This window comes from Mustela nivalis (genome assembly GCF_964662115.1).
Source record: "Mustela nivalis genome assembly, chromosome: 7".
NCBI classification, from domain to species: domain Eukaryota; kingdom Metazoa; phylum Chordata; class Mammalia; order Carnivora; family Mustelidae; genus Mustela; species Mustela nivalis.
In genome coordinates, this window is record NC_139026.1 from 145,548,387 (window position 1) to 145,574,295 (window position 25,909).

The following is a 25,909-nucleotide window of genomic DNA, read 5'->3' on the forward strand; positions in this document are numbered from 1 at the left end:
AGTGGCTTTGAATGATACATTCCACCACATATATCACACATATATTCAGAACATTCCATCTGAACAGAATATATATTCTTTTCAAGTGCATACAGAATATTCTCCAAAATAGATCATGTATTAGGCCACAAGTCTCCACAAATTCAAAAAGGCCAAAGTCACACTTCTATATCCAACAATGCTATGAAACTAAAAATTTTCAAGAAAAAAATCTGGAAAGACAACTACATGGAGGTTAGGTAACATGCTACTGCACAATGAATGGGTCAACCAGGAAATCAAAAAGGATATCATAAAATACATGGAAACAAATGAAAATGAAAACATAGTAGTGTTCCTAAAAGTCTTTGGGATACAGTAAAACCTATTCTAAGAAGTTTATAGCAATGCAGGCCTACCTCAAGAAGGAAGAAAAATCTCAAATCAGGTAACTATACCTGAAGTAGCTAGAAAAAAAAGACCCAAAACCAGTAAAAAGGAAATAAAGATTTGAGCAGAAAATAGCAAAAATAGGGGAAAAAATAGATCAATAAAACCAGAAGCTCTTCGAAAAGATCAACAAAATTGATTAACCTTTAGGCAGACACCTAGAGAAAAAAAAAATCAGAAATGAAGAAAACAACTGACACCACAGAACTACAAATGCTTACAAGAGATTATGAAATATTATATGCCAAATTGGACAACCCAATGAAATGGAGAAATTCTTAGAAAATATAAGTTCCCAAAACTAAATTATGAAGAAACAAAGTTTAGATAGTCCAATTATCAGCAATGAAACTGAATAATCAGATTTCCAACAAACAAAACTCTAGGACCAGAGCACTTCACAGGTGAATTCTACCAAACATTTGAAGAAGAATACCTATTCTTCCAAAACTATCCCAAAAAACCAAAGAGGAAGGAAAACTCCCAAAGTCGTTTTGTGAAGTCAGCATTACCCTGATACCAAAACTAGATAAAGACACTAAAACCAAACAAAAAAAGTTACATAAAAATCTTCAATATTAGTAAGCTAAATCCAACAACATATTAAATCATTCACCAGATCAAGTGGGATATCCCTGGAATACAAGGTTGTTTAATACTGGCAAGTCAATCAACGGGATACATCAACAAAAGAAATACATTATTTCAACAGATGCAAAAAGACATTTGACAAAGTACAACATCCATTCCTGATAGAAACCCTCAACAAAGTAGGTTTAGTAAGGATCATATGAAAAATCCACAGCTATCATCCTCCTCCATGGTAAAAAATGGAGCTTTGCCCTTAAGATCAGGAACAAGGATGACACTCACCATTTTTATTAAATATTGGAAGTCCTAGCCACAGCAATTAAAAAGCATTCATATTGGTTAAGAACTGTCACTATTTTCAGATGACATAATACTATGCAAAGAAAATCCTAAAGGTATCAAAAAACTACTAGAATAAATGAAATCAGGAAAATGGCAGGATACGAAAATTAATACCGAGAAATTGGTAGCATTTCCATACCTTAATGAAGTTACAGAAATTAAAAAGACAACCCCTTTTACAATTGCACCAAAATAAGATACCCAGGGATAAACTTAACCAAAGAGATGAAAGACCTATACTCTAAAAACTAAAAGACACTGATGAAAGAAATTAAAGAGGACATAAATGGAAGATATTCCATACTCATGGATTGGAAGAATTTATATTGTTAAGATGTTCATATTGCCCTGTCTACACAGACTCAATGAAACTCATATTGAAATACCAACAGAATTTTTCACAAAACTAGAACAAATCCTAAAATGTGTATGGAATCCCAGAATACCCTAAATAGCCAAAACATTTCTAAGAATAAAGCTAGGAGGATCACAACTCCAGATTCTGACATGCGTGACACAAAGCTATGGTAATGAAAACAGTACATACCAGCACAAACAGACACATGAACCAATAGAACAGAATGGAGAGCCCAGGAATAAATCTGCAGCTATATGGTCAATTGGTCTTTGACAAAAAAAGTTAAGAATATATAATGGGGGAAAGAGAAGTCTTTTCAGTAAATAGTGCTGGGAAAACTGGACAGCTACACGCAAAAGAATCACCGCAACGCTTGCTTACACCATACACAAAAACTCAGACATGAGATCTAAAACTACAAAAATCCCAGAAGGGCACAGGGTCATTTCTCTGATATGGGCTATACAACATTTTTCTAGATAAGTCTCCTGAGGCAAGGGAAACAAAAGCAAAAGTCAACTATTGTGACGACATCAAAATAAAGAGATTTGCACAGCAAAGGAAACCAACAAAACTAAAAGACAACCTACTGAATGGGAGAAAAAATTTTCAGAAGGCCTATCTGATGAAGGGTTAGTATCCAAAATATGAAGCACTTCTACAAACTAACACCAAGATCTAATTAGCAAATGGGCAGAATATATGAACAGAAATTTTTCCAAAGGTAACATACAGCTGGCCAACAGACATTGTGAGTGATGCTGAGCATCTTCTCCTCAGGGAGATGCAAATCAAAACCACAATGACATCCCCTCACATCTGTCAGAATGGCTAAAATCAAGACAAGAAACAAGTGTTGGTGCGGTGTGGAGAAAAACCCTCGTACACTGTTGGTGGGAAAGCAAAATGGTGCAGCCACTTCAGAAAACAGTATGGGGTTCCTCAAAAAATTAAAAATAGAATACATGATCCAGTAAATTCCACTCACTAGGAGGTACTTACCCAAATAATACAAAAACACTATTTTGAAAGATAGTTTACTATTTTGAACAGATTGTTCACTGAAGCATTATTTGTAACAGTCAAATTATGGAAGCAACCCCAGTGTCCATCAACACATAAATGAAGATCTATGTACAGCTTAATATTTCTCAGCTGTAAGAATGAAATCTTGCTATTTGTAGCAACATGGATGGATCTAGAATGTATAATACAAAGTGAACAAAGTCAGAGAAATACCATGATTTCACTCACGTTCAGTTCAAGAAAGAAAGAAAAAATTAAAAAAACCCTCAGACTCAACTATAGAGAACTGATGGTTACCAGAGGGTAGGTGAGTGAGGGAATGGGTGAAATAAGTGAAGGGGATTACACCTGTCATGAAGAGCACAGGAATATATAAAATCATTGAATCACTATATTGTACACCTGAAACACTATAGATTACACTGGAGTTAAAATTTTAAGAACAGATTGAAATATTTAATATAGCCTCTTCTGATAAAGGAAGCAGTTGTGTAGAAAGAACAGTGTTCAAAAGATTTCTTTAAACGGAAAGAAAATAGCCAAATTGGACTTAAGAAAAACATGAATAAAGTATATAAAACGTGGCAATATGTACATAATATGTGGCAAAGGGAGTAATAGGGAAGGAGAATTTTTTTTTTTAAGAATATGATTGATCTTTGGGCGCCTGGGTGGCTCAGTGGGTTAAGCCGCTGCCTTCGGCTCGGGTCATGATCTCAGGGTCCTGGGATCGAGTCCCATATCGGGCTCTCTGCTCAGCGGGGAGCCTGCTTCCTCCTCTCTCTCTCTGCCTGCCTCTCTGCCTACTTGTAATCTCTCTCTGTCAAATAAATAAATAAATCTTAAAAAAAAAAATTAAAAAAAAAAAAAAGAATATGATTGATCTTAAATCACCAAATTAATTCGAACTACTGTTTACTTACTTTGGATGTTTTATATGAACCTTGTGGTAACCACAAACCCCAAACCTATGATAACCAAAAAATACAAAGAAAACCAAACAGTATACTTACTCTCAAGCAAGGAACAAAGACTATAAAACAACCAGAAAAAAAATTTTTAATGACAATAAGTATATATCATTACTTTAAATGTAAATGATTTAAATTCTCCAATCTAAAGACAGAGTGGGGGGAAATGGAGGGGAAAAGACTCATCTACACACTGCCTATGAAAGACTCACATCAGACCTAAACACCCATATAGACAAAAGCAGGAATAGGAGAAAATTCACCATGCAAATCAAAGTAGGAAAGAAAAGCTAGGGTAGTAATACTTAGACAAAATAGAGTTTAACACAAGAGACAAATGTAACGAGACACAGAAAGCCATTACATATTGATAAAGGGATCTATCCAATTAGATGACATAGCAATTGTAAATATCACAAGTGCCTTCTGTAACACCCATCACCCATTTAGTCTATCCCCTGATGAGCTCTGAGGGTTATATATGATAAATCACTAAATTCTACTCCTGAAACCAATGTTATACTATATGTTAACTAACTAGAATTTAAATAGAAACTTGATACAAAATATTGTAAATATCTATGCACACAACACTGGAGCACCTAAATACTTTATGTATTTATTATTATTTATTATTGGCAAATACTAACAAGCAGAGAGAGAAACTAATGGTGTACAATAATCATAAGAGACTAGAACTGCACTTAAGTCACTGGGGAGAAAAAACCACCACCACCACATGGAGACTAAACCACATGACTCTAAACTGATAGCTTCTTTGATGGCTTCATTAACCTTTCAAAAAAAAAAAATATGTGGGCCCTAATAAAAATAGTCCAAACATCTCTGGGACACAAAGATAGTTCTAAGAGGAAAGTATATAGCAATACAGGCCTACCTCAAGAAACAAAAGCTTACACCAATCTAACCTCCTCACACCCATAGGCACTAGAAAAAGCAAAGCCCAGGTGAGTAGAAGAGTGGAAATAAACATCAGAACAGAAATTACAAAGAAAAAAAAATGAAATCAAGAGTTGATACTTTAAGATAAATAAAATTGACAAACCCTTAGCCAGACTCCAAAAAAGAGAAAGGACCCAAACAGGAAATGAAAACGAATGACATCACAGAAGCCAAGAATTATAATTCTACAAAAAATAATATGCTAACAAGCCTGGCAACCTAGAGATATGGATAAATTCCTAGAAACCTATACTCTTCCAAAACTGAACCAGGAAAAAATTGAAAATCTAGACAAACTGATAAATGATCAAACTTAATTGGTAGTCAAAAACAAAAACATAAAAAAATAAAAAATAAAAAAGTTCAAGGCAAGATACATTCACAACCCAATTCTACCATTTAAACAAGAGTTCATATTCTCAAACTATTCCAAAAATGGAGGACGGAAAGCTTCCAAATGCGTTGTATGAGGCCAGCATTATCCTGATACTCAAACCAGATGAAGACCTCACACAAAAGGAAACTACTATAGGCCCACATCGCTGGTTAACAGATGAAGAAATCCCCAAAATAATGGCAAAACACCTACAAACAATATATCAAAAAGATCACTCACCACAATCACATGGGATTTATTCCCAGGATGCAAGGATGGCTTGATACTCTTGAAATCATCATCCAGTATATCAACTAAAGGAAGGAAAAGAATCATGTGATCTTAATAGATGCAGGAAAGGCATTTGGCAAGATTCATTCATAGCAAACTTTCAATGAGGTGGATTTGGTATAGAGGGAATATACTTCAATGTATTAAGAGCCACATATGAAAAGCCCACAGCTATCATCTTCCTGAAGGATGAAAAACAGCCTTCCTGCAAGGTCAGGAATCAGACAAGGATAACCACTCTCGCCTTTGCTTCAACAAGGTAGTGAATTCTTGGCCATAGCAATCAGACAAGAAAAAAAAAAATGAGGTATTGGTAAAGAAGAACAGCCACAATTTGCATATGACAGGATACTGAACATAGAAAATCCTAAAGTTACAAGCAAAACACTACTGAACAAATTCAGGGAAGTGTCAGGACACAAAATTCCCAGAAATTGGTAGCATTTCTATACACTAATAACAAAGTTGCAAAAATAAAGACAATTCCTTTTACAATTATACCAAAAAGAATAAAACACCTAGGAATAAACTAAACCAAAGAAGGGAAAGACCTGTTCACTCTGCAAACTCAATATTGATGAAAGAAATTGAAGAGGATATAAATAGACATTCCAAAATCACAGATTGGAAGAGTTTATGCTGTCATAATGTCCATACTACCCAAAGCAATCTATAGATTCAATGCAGTCTTTATCAAAATTTTTTTTTTGCGGAACTCGAGTACTGAAATTTTTATGAAAGCACCAAATATTCTGAATAGACCAAGCGATCTTGAGAAAGAACAAAGCTGGGGTTTGTTCGTTTCCAGATTTCAAGACATACTACCCAAAGTAGTTATAAAAACAGTATGGTATTGGCACAAAAATACATAGATCAATAGAACAGACTAGAGCACCCAAGGAAAAAACCCATGATTATATGGTCCATTAGTCTTCAAAAAAGAATATGCAATTAGAAAAGTGGTTTTGTGTTTTTTTTTCCCCCAATAAATGGTGCTGGAAAAACTGGACGGCTACATGAATAAAACTGGACTTCATGGCACCATACACAAAACTAAATGCAGACCTAAAATCATACAAATCCTGGAGGAGAACATGGGCAGTCATTTTTTAGACATTGGCTGTAGCAAATTTTTTTTTTTTTAAAAGAAAAAAAGCAAAAGAGTCTTGTGAGGCAAAAGAAACAAAAGCAAAAACAAACTACTGGGACTATCAAAATAAAACACTTCCGCCCAGCAAACAACATCAGCAACAAAACAACCTGAGTGGGAGAAGATATTTGCAAATGATATATTGGACAGTGAGTCAATATGCAGCATATGGAAGAAAGACAACTTAACATCCAAAAACCCAATCTGATTAAAAAGTTGGCAGAGAACCTGAAGAAGACCTGTCTTTTCCAAAGACATCCAGATGGCCACAGACACATGAAAATATGCTCAACATCACTCATCAGGGTCAAGCAAATGGAAACCACAATTTCATCACCTCCTACCTGTTAGAAGGGCGAAAGTCAAGACAGGACACAAGTTCTGGCCAGCATGTAGAGAAAAGGGTTGATGGGAATGTGAACTAGTATACCCAATGTGGGGAAAATTATATGAAGTTTTGTCAAAAATTAAAAATAGGGCTACTTCCACTAGATTGTACACCTGAAACTAATATAACACTATGTTAACTGGAATTAAAATCATAAAAAAAAAAAAAATCTTACAAGTTATACCATACCAGTAATTCCACTATTGGGTATTTACCCAGAAAAAAAAATACAACTTGAAAAGGTCTATGTTTATATCGCAGCATTATTTACAACAACCAAGACATGGAAGCAACTGTCTATTAATAGAATGGTTAAGGATGATGTGTTTATGTACAATGGAATATCACACAGCCTTAAAAAAAGGAGGTCATGGAATTTGCAACAGCATGAGGGGGCCTAGAAGGTGTTGTGCTAAGTCACACTAACACCAATACCATAGGATTCCACCTGCAAGTGCAATTAAAAAAAAAAAAAAAAGCAGAATGAGTACTACAGAGAACTGATGGTTGCCAGACTAGGGAGCGGGAGTGGGGGTGGGGGTGGGGGTGAGCACGTTGATCAAACTGTGTGAGGGGAGAGGGAGATACGGCCTCCAGGTATGGGTTAAGTTCCAGGAATAAAACCTAAGCATAAGGAATATGGTCAATGATATTTTAATAGTGATGTAATGGGACAGATCAAAGCTTTCCTTATGGACACAACACCGTTCAAACTTGTCAAATCACTAAGTTGTACACCTGAAACTAATGTAACGTTGTGCATCAACTTTATCTGCATGACATTAGCAGAAAATTGTATCCAAGAAACACTTAGGGATACATTTATCCAAGGCGGACCTGTACACTGAAAATTATAAAAACCACTGATGAAAGAAATTAAAGACAAATGAAGACCTCCCCAGTTCATGGATGGGAAGAATGTTGTTAAAATGTCCTTACCATCCAAAGCAATCTACAGACTGCAAAATTCCAATGACATTTTTCACAGAAAATACTAGGATTCGTATGGAATTGTAGACCCAATATAGACAAACCAATCCTGAAAGAATTGGTGGTATTGTACTTCCTTATTTCAAATTCTATTTCAAATATTACCCATTTTCTCATAATATAATGTACAGTATTCGATCAGGGTCTACTGTTCTTTCATTTTAAGTGGAATTCTGTAAGCTTTCAGGATGAATGAGACTCTTATTTGGAAATTTTTTTTCTACTTTGTTTTCTGGCTCAGGATTTCTCCTTGATTAGAAGTTTTATTCTGGGAATGACCCGAGGTTTCAGCTTTGAGGTCTTCAGACCACTCCACAGTGGACATTGCTGTTATTCCCATCCATTAGCTGTTGTCTGAAAACCCCTCCCATCTGCTGCTACGTTGATCTGTCCGGCATCTCCTGCCTGATGGGGGCACGGACATCTTCTGATGGAGCCCCCAGAAGACGCTTCTAACACAAAGATGGAGCTTCACACGACACAAATATTTCTGAAAATTTGGGGGGGTACTCCCATAATTTTACTATTCTACTTATTCTGACTCTGATGGGTCTTCAGGAGAAAGGTAAACATCACCATTTCTGGAGGTACATCTTTTGGCTTCTTTTGATGAGTTTTATTAGAGCAATTGGATCTAACTTTTTAAGTTATAACTGCTTTTTGAGCCATAAAAACTCTTACTTGAAGTCCCATGAATGAAACTATTTTACTTCTATTCTAAACAAGTTTTGCTTTTACATTGCCCTTAATACAGCTTCTCCCCATCTCCTTTCCCATCTCATGGCAAAACAATGGGACACCAAAACAAAAGCACCATGGCAATGTCCTGCTGTCAAAAGGAGGCATTTTTTTATCGTTTCTGTAATACCAGGTTTGCCGTTTGTCAATGTCCATTTATAGGTAGAAATGGTTTGTACTTGTATGTTCTGTTTCATTAATGGAGTCCCCTCTTTCCCTGCAGAGAAGGCATATTAATGTGTTTTCATACTAATAGGTGACAATGTATCTAAATTTTGTATGTATTATATGCAAATCTACTGTTAATAGCTCGTACTGATGCCATTATTCCTGTAGATGCCCGTTGGGGTGTTTTCATCATTTACAATTCATTGTGCTTTTACATCTGTTTTTGTTTTGCTGTTCTTGTTAGTACTTCTGTAAATATTATAAGTCAGGGTCCCTGGGAGTTTCTAGTTTCACATTAGGCTACTTGTACTTAGTAAATATGAAGATTTAGGGTATTTGACAGATAAGTATTAAACTAGTATAACGTTTATTTCTACTTGAGTTTTCTTTCTAAATTAGAGTCAACTTTTGCCTAGTATTTTTTCGTATTATTCATCCCTTTGGTGAATTCTAACATACTAAATGGAAAAGCGTTTAATAACCAAATAGAATAGAATGGTATTCACCAGCCATTGTTCTATTGGTGGGGAGCAAAGTCAGGAACAACCTAACTGTTCATGAACACCACACCACCTGAACATGGGGATGAGGCTGAAGCACCCCTTGTACCAGAGACCAAGACAGATGGTGTTGAAGGCGAGAGGAATAGCTGCACGTTCACCACACTGGCCTTCCCCCTGGGCAGAGCAGCACCAGAGGCCTCCCCTGAGACTGCAGTTCCTACAGTGGGAACAGAGGGTGTCAGGGTGTCAGTCCAGCCCTTACCGCTGGATGGGTTTTGTTACCGATGGATCATAGCCACTAGATCGGGAATCAGGTAACCCCTGGTATGCGGTCATTGCTGACTGCTCGATCCTGGGGCATCCCAAGGGGGCTGGACAAATTAAAAGCCTGGCACCTGGCTGGACTGGTGAACACTGCTGCTGAGAAAACCTGGTTAAACCCATCACAAGAGAAGCCAGCAAATAAAAAGACAAGGGTTTGAAAAAGAGAAAATTGGGGTGCAGACAGCTAGAGGAGTTGGCAGGCTCAAGCCTTAACCTCTCCCCGGGCAAGACAGACACCTAGAGAGTTTTGGGGGGGGGGGCATATTCAACAGAGCAGATAGGGAGTACGTGGTCACGGGCAGGCATCTGTTGGGTGTGGCCCTCTAGGCTTTGCACTGCTATCAGGGATTTTCTGCCCTGGCAATTGGAATGCTCTGGTCGAGAAAAGTGTGAGGAGAAATGAGTGGTTCCCTCTATTTCTGGTTTTAACTGTGGGGTCTGTAGTTCCGTAAGAGGGCTTACAGACAGTTTTACCCCCCACCTCCCTTGGGGACCACAAGAAATCCGATTGTGATGGAGGAAGACAAGGTCTTCCTACAACCAGCACCCAGATCTTGCCAACCTGAGCTTGTAACTGCGCATCCCAAATAGTCTCAACCAGCTGCTTTGTTCACTTATAGAACAACATAGTAGTGCGGTATGACCAGGGACCTTGGCAGATGCATTTTTGTCTGATTCAGGTACTTTTCCCAGCCCTACAGCCTGGTTTACTACACCATGATGAGAAGCTCATAGACCCACCACCTCAGCCCAATCTGTAGGAAGGGCTGATTGCAGTACATGGATGTGTCTATGTAATCCAGCCACCTCAATCCAGGATGCAGATGGGCATAACCAACACACTCAATGACTCTCAGCAACGAGAGTGACCCTGTTTAGCCAAGGAACATGGCAAGGGGGGAGCACACCTTAAGTTCAGACCACAAATAAAGGGCCTTGTGGACTTGGAGCTGCTTGCCCCACTCACTTGGTCAGGAAAACAAATTCTTAGCCCCATGCAATACAGAATGCAGCCTTCACCCTGCCTGATGGGGAACCTCATGTCCAAAGACCTTAGCAGCAGACACATCCAGAAACCCAAACAGAGCCGACTGGTGGGTATTCTGCCAAAGCAAACCAGCCAAGTCTGGAGGAGAACATTCCCCCAAAAGTGGCGGGATGATGAAAAGTCAGGAAGTGGGACACCAGAGGAAGCCAATATGATTCTAATAATGATCTAAAAAATGAAATCTATGAACCACCAAAGAAATCAGAATAAGCCTCAAAATTTTAGTGAATAATAATGATGTCACAGAAGTGTATTTAAAGAGGAGCTCAGGACATTTGGGGGAAGATGGCGTAGGACCATAAGTTCACATCATTCCACGGATACAACTAGGTAATGGGTCAGTGTAAAAAACCCAAAAAATGACTGAAAGACTGGCAGAAAAATGTATGGAAGAGACCACACATCAGAGATGGTAGGAAGGGCACAGAAAGGTTGGACCCACAGGTCTGTCCATGCGATAGAGCAGAGAAACACTATCACACTGACGAGCCCACACAGGAAAGATAAACCCCCATAATATTTGAGCTTGCAAATTAAAGGGGCCAAATTTCTCTAGTTCTTACCAGCAGTGGGACTTAAAACCTGAAATTTTAAAAATCAGTGGACTTGTTCTAGTAGAGCCACAGGGCAAGAGGAAACGGAGTCCCAGCCCTTAGACAACACAAGGAACAGCACTATGGAGATGCAGCCTAGAAGCAGAAGTGTGACAACCATCTTCCCTCACCCCCCACCAGCATAAACACACAGCCACCTGTAGGAACCAACAGAGCAACAACACTTACACTTAACTTGCTAACACCATGGTCTTGCCCCTCCAACAAGCTCTTGGCCAAAGCCCATTCAGGGTGATGCCACTAGCCTTGACAGGGGCTAGCACCTCTCCACAGAGTCTTCTACACCAGACAGAGGAGAGGAAAAGATAATCACACCTACCAGCAGACTGGAACCCCACAGGGGGCTAGGGACAGACAACTGTCCTGACTGGAGGCCCTGTCCACCCACAAAATCTTCTTAGAGGACAACAGACCAAACACCTGTAATTTGGTGCTACTCTTTCTCTGGCAATGCCTGGTCTAACTCAAGCCCAGAGTGGGCCCTGGCTGGCCCACAAGACCACAGGGACCAAACACTGCCCCAAAATAGACTAAGACAGCCATTGTAGATGACTGGACAAAAAAAACAAAACACCTCAGCCACATCAGGGTGCACACAACACACATAAGAAACACCCTTTAAGTGCCAGGTTCCTCTGAAGAGGGGATACGTCATTGCAGGGCACTATAGGACCTCTCTTTCATAAGGCCAGTACTTTCAAGCAGGAGACCTAGATGAATTTACACACACACACACACACACACACACACACACACACACACACAGAGTTAGAACATGAGACAAGAATATGTCCCAAATGAAAGAACAGGACAAAATCACAACAGGAGACCCAAGTGAAACATAGGTAAGTAATATGTCTGATAGAGGATTTAAAGTAGCTATTATAAAGCTACTTACATGAACTTAAGAGTGGAGAACATCAGCAAGACCCTTGATAAACACAAAAATTAACAATACAGTAGATAAATAGGCTAAAGAAAGCAGAACAAATCAGTGACCTGGAGGACAGAGGAAAGTAATCAAGGTGAGTAGGTGGGATTAATTGTGCAAAGTGACAACAGACTTAGGGACCTCAGTGACTCCCATCAAATGTAATATTCACATTGTAGGATCCCAGGAGAAAAAAGAGGGCAGAAAAATTTTAAGAAATAAATGGAAACTTTCCTAATCTGGGAAAAGAAATATCCAGATACAGGAAGCACAGAGGTCCCAATAGAAATCAAACCACTGAGCTCCACACCAAGACAGAGTAATTAAAATGGCAAAAAAAAGTAGTGATCAAGAGAATTTTAAAAGCAGCAAAATAAAACTGTTACATACAAAGGAAACCCTATAAAGTTATCAAACACATTTTTGGGGCAGAAACTTTGCAGGCCAGAAAGGAGTAACATGAAAATTCAAAGCACTAGGGGGGGTGGGGGAACCCTGCAGCCAAAATACTTCATCCAGCAAGGTATCATTCACAATAGAAGGATAAAGAGTTTCCCCAAACAAAAGGTAAGGGAATTATCACTAAACTAGCCCTACAAAGGAATGTTCAAGGGGACTTGGGGGCTGAGTGGACAGAAAGGGGCAGAAGGAGGAAAAAAATGTAGGAAGCACAAAAGCAGAATTAAGTCTATCCATAAAACCTATCCAAAGGACTCAAAAGACAGACATAATTATGACACTACATAATCACCATCAACTTAATATAGACAGCTATATGCACAGGATGTTACATATAAACCTAATGATAACCACAAATCAAAAACCAGTGATATGCAAAAAAATTGATAAAAGAAAAAAATTGATAAAGGATAATGCAGCTAACCGTGAAAGATGCAACAGAACTACAAAAAACCATAAAACAAGTAACAAACTGGCAGTAAGTCCATATCGATCAATAGTTACTTTGAATGTAAATAGACTAAATGCTCCAATCAAAAGAACAGGGTGATAGAATGGATTAAAAAAGCAAGACCCATCTATATGCTGCTTTCAAGAGATTCCTTTCAGATCTAAAGGCACCTGCAGATTTAAAGTTAAGGATTGGAAAAGAAATTGTCCTGTAAATATTGTCAAAAGAAAACCAGATTAGAAATACTTATATCAGATGGTGGGCTTGAAAACAAGAGGCAAAGGTGGACACTATAGTAATAAAAGGAACAATCCTACAATAAGATGTAACAATTGTAAATATTTATGCACCCAACATGTTAGCACTTGGATGCATAAAGCAACTAACAAAAGAAGTAATGGATAATAATAATGGTAGGAAACTTTAAGAGCCCACTGACATCAACTGAGAGATTATCCCAACAGAAAACCTACAAGGAGGAGTGCCTGGGTGGCTCAGCCTCTGCCTTCGGCTCAGGTCATGATCCCAGGGTCCTGGGTTCGAGCCCCACATCGGGCTCTTTGCTCCACAGGGAGCCTGCTTCCTCCTCTCTCTCTGCCTGCCTCTCTGCCTACATGGGATCGCTAAGTGAATAAATAAAATCTAGAAAGAAAGAAAGAAAGAAAGAAAGAAAGAAAGAAAGAAAGAAAACAAACCTACAAGGAAACAGTGGCTTTGAGTGACACACTGGACCAGAAGACTTAAACCAATATAATCAGAACATTCATCCTAAAAGAGATTACACCTTTTCAAGTACACATGGAACATTTTCCAGAATAGATCATGTATTAGGCCACAAAACAGGTTTTAGTAAGTTGAAAAGGATCAAAGTCATATCATGCGCCTCTTCTTTAACCAGAACATTACAAACTAGAAATTAACCACAAAAAAAAAAAAAAAAAAAAAAAAAAAAAAAAAAGCCTGGGAAGACCACAAATACATGGAAGCAAAATAACATCCTGTTTAATGAGCAATGAGTGGATCAACCAAGAAACCAAAGGCAGGCACGCTTGAGTGGCTCAGTGGGTTAAGCCTCTGCCTTTGGCTCAGGTCATGGTCTCAAGGTCTTGGAATCAAGCCCCGCATCAGGCTCTCTGCTCCACAGGGATCCTGCTTCCCCCTCTCTCTCCCTGCCTCTCTGCCTACTTGTGCTGTCAAATAAATAAAAATAAATAAATAAAAAGAAACCGAAGACAATAAAATACATGAGGACACATGTATGACCTTGCAATTGCAGTACTGGGTATTTACCCCAAAGGTACAGATGTAGTGAGTGTTCATAACAGCAAGGGCCACAGTCGCCAAACTGTGGAAAGAACCAAGATGCCCTTCAATGGACGGATGGATAAGGAAGATGTGGTCCATGTACACTATGGAGTAATATGCCTCCATCAGAAAGGATGAATACCCAACTTTTGTTGGACATGGACGGGACTGGAAGAGATTATGCTGAGTGAAATAAGCAGAGTCAATTAACATATGGTTTCACTTATTTGTGGAGCATAAGGAATAACACAGAGGACATGGGGAGATAGAGAGGAAAAGGGAGTTGGGGGAAATTGGATGGGGAGACAAACCATGAGAGACTGTGGACTCTGAGCAACAGTTTTGAAGGGGAGGGAGTGGGATGTTGGGTGAACCTGGTGGTGGGTATTAAGAAGGGTACGGATTGCATGGAGCTCTGGGTGTGGTGCATAACCAATGACTCTTGGAACCCTGAAGAGAAAAATGGAAAAAAATCCACGAATAACTCTGAAACATCAAGTGTGAAAGGGCCAGAGAAGGCACCAAAATGTTACATGGTGAGGAAGGAGAGGTTTGGCACAGCTGTGTGGATTGGGTGGGCTTCCTGGAGGAAGGGGCATTTGACAGAAACTTGAAAAAATAGTTTGTTTTTTTAAATCTTGAGGGACAGTGAAAATGAATAATAGCTCCGCATCTTTGGGATGTATTAAAAGCTGTTCTGATAGAAAGATTATAGCAATAGAAGTCTACCTCAAAACAAAAACACCACAAAACAACCTAATACTTAAGGGAGCTTGAAAAAGAAAACCCAAAACCAGTAGAAAAAAATAAACTCTGCAAGAGAAACTAACAAAAACAGTAAACTGCAACAAAGCCTGGAGGTGGTTCTTTGAAAACAATTGGTAAATCTTTACCCAAACAAAAAAAGGAGAGAAAGGTCTCAATCAGAAATGAAAGGAAAAAGAAACAAAGGGTTATTAAGGAGTATTATGAAAATTTGTATGCCAACAGATTGGAAAACCTAGAAAAAAATAGATAAATTCCTAGAAACACGAACTTCCAATGAAGAATCAGGAAGAAACAGAAAATCTGAAGAGACTGATCAGCAATGTAGCTGAATCAGTAATTGAACTCCCCAAAACTCAAAGTACAGGACAAGAGGGCTTCATAGATGAATTCTACCAATAATTTAAATATTGTTTTCAAGCTCATCCAAAAAGTAGAAGAGAAAGGAAAGCTTTCAAATTCATCCTATGAGGGCAGCCATTACCCTCATACCAAAACCGTGGTCGCCAAACTGTGGAAAGAACCAAGATGCCCTTCAATGGACGAATGGATAAGGAAGATGTGGTCCATATACACTATGGAGTATGATGCCTCCATCAGAAAGGATGAACACCCAACTTTTGTAGCAACATGGACAGGACTGGAAGAGATTATGCTGAGTGAAATAAGTCAAGCAGAGAGAGTCAGTTATCATATGGTTTCACTTATTTGTGGAGCATAACAAATATCATGGAGGACATGGGGAGTTATAGAGGAGAAGGGAGTTGGGGTAAATTGGAAGGGGAGGTGAATCATGAGAGACTATGGACTCTGAAAAACAATCTGAGGGGTTTGAAGGGGTGGGGGTGGGAGGTTGGGGTACCAGGTGGTGGGTATTACAGAGTGCATGGAGCACTGGGTGTGGTGCAAAAATAATGAATACTGTTACACTGAAAATAAAAAATAAATTTAAAAAAATTACAAAAGTAGAAATATAGGTCAATATCCTTGATAAACATAGAGGCAAAAATCCTCAGAAAATATTAGCAAACCAAACCCAAGAATACATTTTTAAAAATCACCCAAAATCAAGTAGGATTTATTCCCGAGATGCAAGGGTGGTTCAATATTCACAAACTCAATGTGAATCATTACATTATTAAGAGAAAGGATAAAAAAGTCATTTCAATAAGTGCGGGAAAAACCCAGCAATTGCACTACTGGGTATTTACTCTAAAGATACAAACACAGTGATCGGAAGGGACATGTACACCTGAATGTTTACAGAAGCAATGTCCACAATAGCCAAACAATGGAAAGAACCTAGATGTCCATCAACAGATGAATGGATAAAGATGTGATATATATATATATATATATATATATATATATATATATATATATACACACACACACACACACACACAATGGAATACTATGTAGCCATCAAAAGAAATGAAATCTTGCCATTTGCGACGATGTGGATAGAACCAGAGGGTTTTATGCTTAGCAAAATAAGTCAATCGGAGAAAGACAACTATCATATGATCTCCCTGATATGAGGAAGTGGAGATGCAACGTGGGGGGTTTGGGGGGTAGGAAAAGAATAAGTGAAACAAGATGGGATCAGGAGGGAGACAAACCATAAGTGACTCTTAATCTCACAAAACAAACTGAGGGTTGCCGGGGCAGGTGGTGGGTAGGGAGAGGGGGGTGGGGTTAGGGACACTGGGGAGGGTATGTGCTATGGTGAGTGCTGTGAAGTGTGTAAACCTGGTGATTCACAGACCTGTACCCCTAGGGCTAATAATACATTATATGCTTATTTAAAATTTTTTAAAAATCATAAAATAAGTGCAGAAAAAAATTTGACAAAGTACAACATATATTCACAACAAAAACCCACTCAACAAAGTTGGTTTAGAGGGAATGACCACAAAATAACAAAGGCCATCTATGGAAAACCCAAAGCTGTGAAAAACAGCTTTTCCCCTAAGGTAACATACAAGACAAGGATGTGCATACTACTAGAAATAGTAGCCATAGTCAGAACCCCCCCCCAAAAAATTTCTTAACAGTCATCCAAATTGGTAAGAACTAAAACTTTTTTGCAGATGATACTGCATACTGAAAATTGTAAAGACTCTAAAAAAAAACCCCAGAACTGATAAATTGTTTGCATGCTATAAGAATAAATGTAAATAAAAACTTTTACATTTCTATACAATAATAATCTCACTTACAATTGCCCCCAAAATACCTAGAAATAAACTTAACCATAGAAGTGAATATATAGTGTACTATGAAAACTTTAAAATGTGTAAGACACAAAGAAATGGAAAGACGGTCAATGTTCAGGGATTCGAATATTGTTAAAATGTCCATCCTACTCAAAGCAATCTACAGACTTAATTCAAGCTCTATCAAAATACCAGCAGTATTTCTCAAAGAATAATCCTAAAATTTTGTGGAACCATAGGCGCTAAAATTGTCAAAGCAAACCTAAGAAGGGGGGGGGGGGAAGCTGGTGCTATCAATTCCAAATTTGAAATCCTACTATAAGCTGTAGTAATCAAAACAGTATAGTACCAACACAAAATTAGACACACACAGGATATTAACCCCAGAAATAATTGGACAACCACAAAAGAGGCAAGAACAGGCCATGGGAAGAAAATGCTTTAATAAATGGTGTTGGGAAAATGGGACAGCTAAATGTAAAAGAATGAAACTGGACCACATGCTTACACAATACACAAAAATAAACTCAAAATGGATTAAAGATCTAAATGTGGGACCTGAAATCAGATAAATACTAGAAAAAGGCACAGTCATTTCTGACACTGGCTGAAGCAACATTTTTCTAGGTCTCTGAACCTAGGTTTCTAGGTCTCTTTCTTTTCATTGGTCTCTGAAGCAAGGAACATAAAGGCAAAAATCAATTATGGGGATTACATCAAAATATATGTGCTGCCGAAGCGAGCACAAGGGATTACATCAAAATAAATGGAACAATTAACAAAGCTAAAAGACAACCCATGGAATGGGAAGAGATATTTGCAAATGACATATCCAATGAAAAGTTAGTATTCAATATATATATAAAGAACTTCTACAACACTCCAAAAAAGAACAAAAACAAAACAAAAAAGCAAACAAAAACCCCAATCTGGATAAAGATGGGCAGAGGACACAAGCGTAAGTTTCTCCAAAGACATTCAGATGGCCAACAGACACATGAAAAAAGGATTATCAGGGAAATACCAATCACAGCTACAGTCAGATATCACCGTGTCCCTGTCAGAATGGCTAAAATCAAAATGCCAGAAACAAGCGTTGGTGAGGATGTGGAGAAAGGAATTCTTGTGGACTGCTGGTGGGAATCCAAAATGGTGCTGCCACTGCAGAAAATAGTATGGAGGTTCCCCAGAAAGTTAACAGAGCTACCCTATGATCCAGTATTTCACTACTGGGTATTTACCCCCCAAGCATGAAAATACTAATTCTAAAGGATATATGCACTCCTATATTTACGGCAGCATTGTTGACAACATCCAAACTACAAAAGCAGCCCAAGTATCCATAAATAGATGAGTGGATAAAGATGATGTAGCATATACATTTGTGCCACCAAAGCAAACACAAGGTGATGTAATACACACACACACACACACACACACACACACACACACACACACTGGAATAGTATTTAACCTTAAAAAAAGAAAAGTCTTGTCATTTGCAACAACATGGATAGAGCTAGCTAATAATAGTGAGTAGAGTAAGTCAGAGAAAGATAAATATCATGTGATTTCACTCATGGAATTTAAAAAATTAGCAAGGGAAAAAAACCCAGCCTTTTAACTAGAGAACATGGGGTCACCAGAGGGGAGGTAGTAGGGGAATGGGTGAAACAGGTGATGGGGATTAAGAGTACATTCCTCTTGATGAGCATAGAGTAATACACAGAATTCTGCATCACTATATTGCCCACCTGAAACTAATAACACTGTATTAACTACAGTGGATTTAACACTTTAAAATTGGTTTTGTTACTCTTAATAAAAGTAAGTTCAAAGAAATAGAAATTATGAAAAAAAATCCTAGGTCTAAAAACTACAGGAGCTAAATCAAGAATTCACTGGAAAGCTTCAAAAGCAGGAAGATACCCATAGAGAAATCAGTACCTGAAAAACAATACACTTGGAGTTACCCAGCAACGAGAGGAGCACAGAGAATAAAGTGAAGTCTATGGGAACTGTGGAACACAATATAAAAATTACTCACATTACAGGAATTCGAGGAGGAGAACAGGGCAGAAAGTATATTAAAATAATGGGTGCAAACTTTCCAAATGTGGGGAGAGAAACAGACATCCAGATCCAAAAGGCCCAAAAAACCCCAATAGGTTTATCCCAAATAATGCTACATTGTGTCACATTATAATAGTCAAAATACAAAAAGGAATTTTAAAAGCAGCAAAACAGCATTCACATACTAGGGAAACCTCACAAAACTTCAGGCAGATTCCTCAACCAACTTTTCAGGACAGAAGAGAATGGTATGAATTCTAAATATTCAAAGAAGAAACATTAACATACAAGTCAATACCCTATGAGGCAGGTCATGAACCCAGGGTGCTGGGATCAAGTCCCACATAGGGCTCCTTGCTCTGTGGGGAGCCTGCTTCTTCCTCTCCCTCTACCCTTGTGTTCCCTGTCTCTCCCTCTGTCAAATGAAATCTTAAAAAAAGAAAGAAATGAAGAGATCAAGACATTCCCACACACAAGCAGAATAATTCACTGGTAGACCTGTCTCATAGGAAATGCTAAAGAGGATTCCTGGAGTGGAAGTACAATGGTGATAATTAGCATAAATACAACGCAGTGTAAAAGCCATGGGTAATGGTAAATATACAGTCAGATTCAGAAGTATTATAATGGTGATACGTAGCTTACCTTTAACTTTACTTTAAAACTTAATTGTAATAAAAGTAACCCTAACTACATTAATCTGTTACACAATGTAAAAACATCAATAATCTAAAATGAGAGTGAGAAGTGTAAACACTTAGGAATTCTATTGAAGTTATATGTAAAATGGAGACTTAAATTTTAATATACTTTATGTAAGCCTCCTAGAAACCACAGGAGAAAAATACATAGTAATTACACAAAAGAATAATCAAAGCATATAAATACCAGAATATATCAAAACAAAGGAATGCAAAACAGAAAACAAAACAATGGAATTTACAAAACAACCAAAAACAAAAAAAAAGGCAAAGTTCTTATTTGCCAATAATTGTGTTAAATGTGAAATGTTCACTTTCTGACATCAAGACAAAGAATGACCAAATGGGTAAGAAAGAAAACAAGATCCAAAGATATGCTGCCTACCAGAGATGCTTTAGTCTTAAGCACACACATAAAACTGACAGTGATGGGATGGAAAAAGATTACAAACCATCAGTAACAGACAGACATAACTCTACTTATGATAAAACAGACTTTAATAATTGTAGCAAAAAGGATCATTATGTAATGATAAAACAGTAATTACATCAAAATACCATAATTCTTACGTACCCAACATAGGAGCACCTGAGTACATAAATTAAAGTGCCAAAATCAGAAATAAACAGCAATGCAGTAATAGTTGGGGGACGTTAATATCCTACTATCAATGGTTAAACCATCCAGCGAAAGAGGAGATTCATACAGTATAGAAAAAAATGGACCTAACCCATACAGAGAGTATTGTATCAAGAGAATACATTCTCCCTAAGGAGATCTGGAACATTTTCTAGGATGAATGTTAGGTCGCAAAACAAGTCTTAGCAAATTCAAGATTGAAATTATAATCACAATGGCATGAAACTAGAAATCCCTAACAAGAAAAATTGGACAATTTATAAACACATAGAAATTAAACCTCTCCTGAACCAATGGGTCAAAGAAGTTGAAAGGGAAATCAAATACCTTGAATAAATGAAAACATACCAAAACTTATGGGATGCAGAAAAGCAGTTTGAAAAGGTATGCTTATAACAATACATGCTTAAATGAATAAAAAATCCCAAATAACCCAACTCTATTCCTTAAGGAATTAGATAAAGAGCAAAGGAAGCTCTGAGTTTGGGGATGATGGCAGGGGAGGAGGAAGCTGAGCTCTCCTCCTCCCTCAGAAAGCCGGAATAGCTGCATAAATGCAGCTAACTCCAAACAAAAGAAAACAAAACAAAACAAAAGCCACAACAAAACAAAAATGACCTGAATACTGGCAGAACAGACCTTCCACAGCTAATCATATAAAAGACATCAAAAAGGGTAGATACTTTTGGGAACCAAAGCACCAGCAAATTTAACCACAAACAGGAGTGATATCATAAGCACAGAGAAGGAAATCAGACCCTACATATCAGTCATCCTTGGCACTAAGGACCCACATTGGAAGACAAATCCCTGTAATTTCTGGCTTTGAAAAGTGGTAGGGCTTAACTCCAGGAGATCTGGAGGGCAATGGAAAACTGAATCCTTACCCTTAAGAGTCAGCACACTAACTTGCCCAAAACCTACCACAAAGCAGCAGTTTGCAAAGCACCTGTGGGGGTATGTGAAGGAGATTTATCACCTAATCCTAGAACATGTACCAGAGAAGCAAAGAGCAGATTTCTCAGATCCATTTCTCAGACAAAAAATATAAGTGCTGATATGTACCATGTCTCTTCCCTAATCTAGAAAGGTAGACACTTGCCCTGTCCTCCCCTGGCATCCCCCAGTTGACCCACCCTATCCAACCCAACTGCCTTGGCAAGAGTCCCTCCAAGACACTTCCTGTCCCTCCACATCTGACAGGCAGCACGTTTGGGGATAAGCACCACTCCTGCCATAGGGAAATGGGAAGATAATCCCACACACCAACCCACCTGCAGTTCCTGCAGATAAGCTCCTTAGCTGGAGGCACTGAAAGAAAGCCCTGACCTTTGGTGCAGCTGCTGCAGGGAGGCTAGTGGCAGAAAGCTAAGCAGAGTGCTGTTGTGGATGCTGGTCCCATCCACCCTTGAGCCCACGGCACTACAAACAGGCTTGTCAGCAGTGTGGAGAGCAAACCTTTCCCAGGGGACCCAGAGCAGACAAAGTGGGAAACTAGAGCCAGATGAGCCCAAGGCAATCAGGACTCAAGCCACAAAAAGTGTCTATGCACCCTCTACAGGGAGCACAGCTGGAACACCTTTTCTGATAGAGGGGGCAGTGTAATGCCACAAGACACTATGGAACCTTTTCTACACAGACTATTACTTTCAAGCCAAAAGTTGAAGTTGGCCTAGTACCCAGAAGAGTTAGAGGAGATGAGAAAACAGGAGTATGTACCAAATGGGAAATAAACGGGGCAGGAGGGGACAAAAATTACAGCATAAGAGCTAAATGAAACTGACAACCAATATGCCTGATAAAGAATTCAAAGTAATGGTCATAAAGCTACTCATTGGATTAAAAAAAAAAAAAAAAAAAACAATAAAAAACAAACAAACAAAAAAAACCCCTGACCTTTGAGAATTTCAACACACACAGAAAATAAAGTATATTATGTATACTATACTAGAATAGTATAATATAATATACTTGAAAGAGGAAGTCAGCAGATATAAAGGAAGAGGGTATCAGCAATCTGGAAGATAAGGTAATGGAAAGCACACAAGCTGAACAGCAAAAATACAGAGAGATAAAAGGTTAAGGAACTCGGACATCAAGCAGAGTAGCATTCACATTATAGGGATCCTGGAAGAGAGGGGGAAGGAGGTTGAAAACTTAATAGCTAAGAACTGACAGGGATCACAGAGGACCCTAACAAAGTGCATCCAAGGAGGTCCACACAGACAAAAAAAGTCTTAAATGGCAAAAATTAAACTATTTTTAAAAGCAGCAAGAGCAAAGCAAATAGTTACATACAAGGGGAAAACCCATAAAGCTATCAGCTGATTTAGTCATCCTTTGTCTTTTGATTGGAACTTAGACTATTTACATTTGAAGCAATTATTGATAGGTACATACTTAATGCTTTTTAACTAGTTTTTGCTTTTTTTTTTTTTTTTGGCATTTCTCCCTTTCCTTTCTTACTGACTTTAGTGTTATGCTTGAATTCCTTTAATTTCTATGTATATATTACAGGTTTTTGATTGGTGGTTACCAACAGGTCTGTATATAACATGTATATAGCAGTCTTTATTGTTGGTCACTTAGGTTTGAACACATTCTAAAAGCACTTCATACTTCCCCCACCCCATATTGTATGTAGGTATATATTATACCTTTTGTATCTATTTACTATTTTTATATTTGGTTTTACTACTTTTTTGTGTTAATCTCTATATTTGGCTTTATAATTGATTAATCTCTTGCCTTTACTATGTTTGCTATTACCTGTAAATTTTTTTTCTTTCATAATTCTTTTAATTACAATCTCTCCCCCCCACACACACCTTAAAGAATTTCCTTTAGCACTTTTGTTAAGGATGGTTTAGTGATGAATTCGAACTTTTGTTTAGGAAACTGAATTCTCAGTGGTAAGCTTGCTAGGTAGAGTATATTTGGTTGCAGCTGTTTCCCTTTCAGCACTTGGAATATATGGTTCTTAAAAGAGATAGATAAATTCCTAAAAATGGTTTTCCAAAATTGCATCAGGAAGAAAGAGTATTTGAATAGAGAAATTACTTATAGTTAAATTGGATTACTCAAGCTTAACAAAAGTCCAGGACCAGATGGATTTACAGGTGAATTCTACCAAACACTTAAAGAGTAATGATTATTCTTCTCACACTATTCAAGTAAGGAAATCTTCCAAATTCATTATACAAGGCCAACATTGCCCTGATACCAAAATCAGACAGACACTACAAACCAAAGAAGAAAAACAGAACAAAACCCTGTAAGGCAATACCTCTGATAAATACGGATACAAAAATCCTCAAAAAATTAGCAAACCAAATTCAATAATTAAATCATTCATCATGATAAAGTGATTTTTTCTAGGTATGCAAGAGTGGTTCAATATCTGACAACCAATGTACTATATCACATTCCACCAAAACATAAAAACCATATGATCATCTCAACAGATGCAGAAAATGCATTTGACAAAATACAATGTCCATTCATAACCTTCAACAAAATAAGCTTAGAGGGAACATACCTCAACATAATGAAGTCCACATATGAAAAAATTTTTTTTCACCATTGAGTATGATGTTAGGTATTAACTGACAGTATTTCCCCTAAAATCACTCTCACCACTTCTATTCAACATGGTACTCCAAGTCCTAGCCACAGCTATCAGCCAAATAAAAAGCATGCAAATCAGTAAGAAAGACAAATTATCAGTTTGTAGATGACACTATGTTTTAAAAACCCTATAGAGTCTGTGAAAAAATTATTAGAACTGATAAGTTCAGTAAAGTTGTAGGATACAGAGTTTAAGTACAGAAATCTGTTGTATTTCTCTACACTATTAATGAAGTAGAAGAGAAATTAATGATCCCATTTATAATCATGACAAAGGGCTAAAATACCTAATAAGTTTAACCACGAAGGTAAGACACCTGAAAATTACGGCAAAGAAAAACTAAATACAACACAAATAAATGGAAAGATATACCATATTCATGGATTGAAAGAATATCATGGAAATGTCCACACTGCCCAAAATAACCTACATATTTAATGAAATCCCTATCAAAATACCAGTGCCTTTTTTTCCACAGAAGTAGTATAATCCCAAATTTTGCATAGAATCACAAATGATCTCAAACAGCCAAAGCAATCTTGATAAAGAAAAAAGCAGAAGGAGTAAGAATTTTAAGTTTTAGTATGTATTACAAAGTTTTAGTAATCAGAACAGTATGGTACTAGCACAAAAACAGACCTAGATCAGTAGAACAGGACAGAGCCCAGAAATAAAGCCACACATATGTGGTCACTCGACAACAAAGGAGGCAAGAATATCCGATGGGGAAAAGACTGTCTCCTCAAAACAATAGTACTGGGAAAACTGGACAACTACAAGCAAAAAAGAACGAAACTGGACCACTTTCTTATACCGTACACAAAAACTCACAATGGATGTAAGACCTAATGTGATATTGGAAGCCCTGTAACTCCTAAAGAAAACAGACTGATGATCTCAGTCTTAGAAACTTCCTTACTGAATAGGTCTCTTTCCAGAAGTGAAACAAAAACAAGAGTAACCTTGCACAAACAGCGTTTCTTTACAGTTACAATTTATCTGAAAAAGAATGAGATTTTCTCTAACATTAAAAACTGAACTCTTGGGGCACCTGGGTGGCTCACTGGGTTAAGCATCTCCCTTTAGCTCAGGTCAGGACCCTGGAGCCCTGCATCAGTGTCCCTGCTCAGCAGGGGGTCTGCTTCTTCCTCTCCCTCTGCCCCCCACCCAGCTCAAGTTCTAACAATGAAAAAGGAACACTTAGGAATAAACTTCATCAAGGGAGGAAAAGAACTCTGAGTGCTTAAGACATTGATGAAAGGTCAAATGGCCATTCATGTAAAGAAAAGTATTGTTAAAATGTTGATTTTACCTACCAAAAATCTAGATTCAATGCAGTCCTTATCAAGATTAACATTTTTTTACTCAAGATTTTATTTGATCTTTTCCAAAATTATATCAAGTGCATAAGCAGATATCCTCTCCAGTGTAAAAACCATTTCAATGTAATTACTTCAGCCTTAAAAG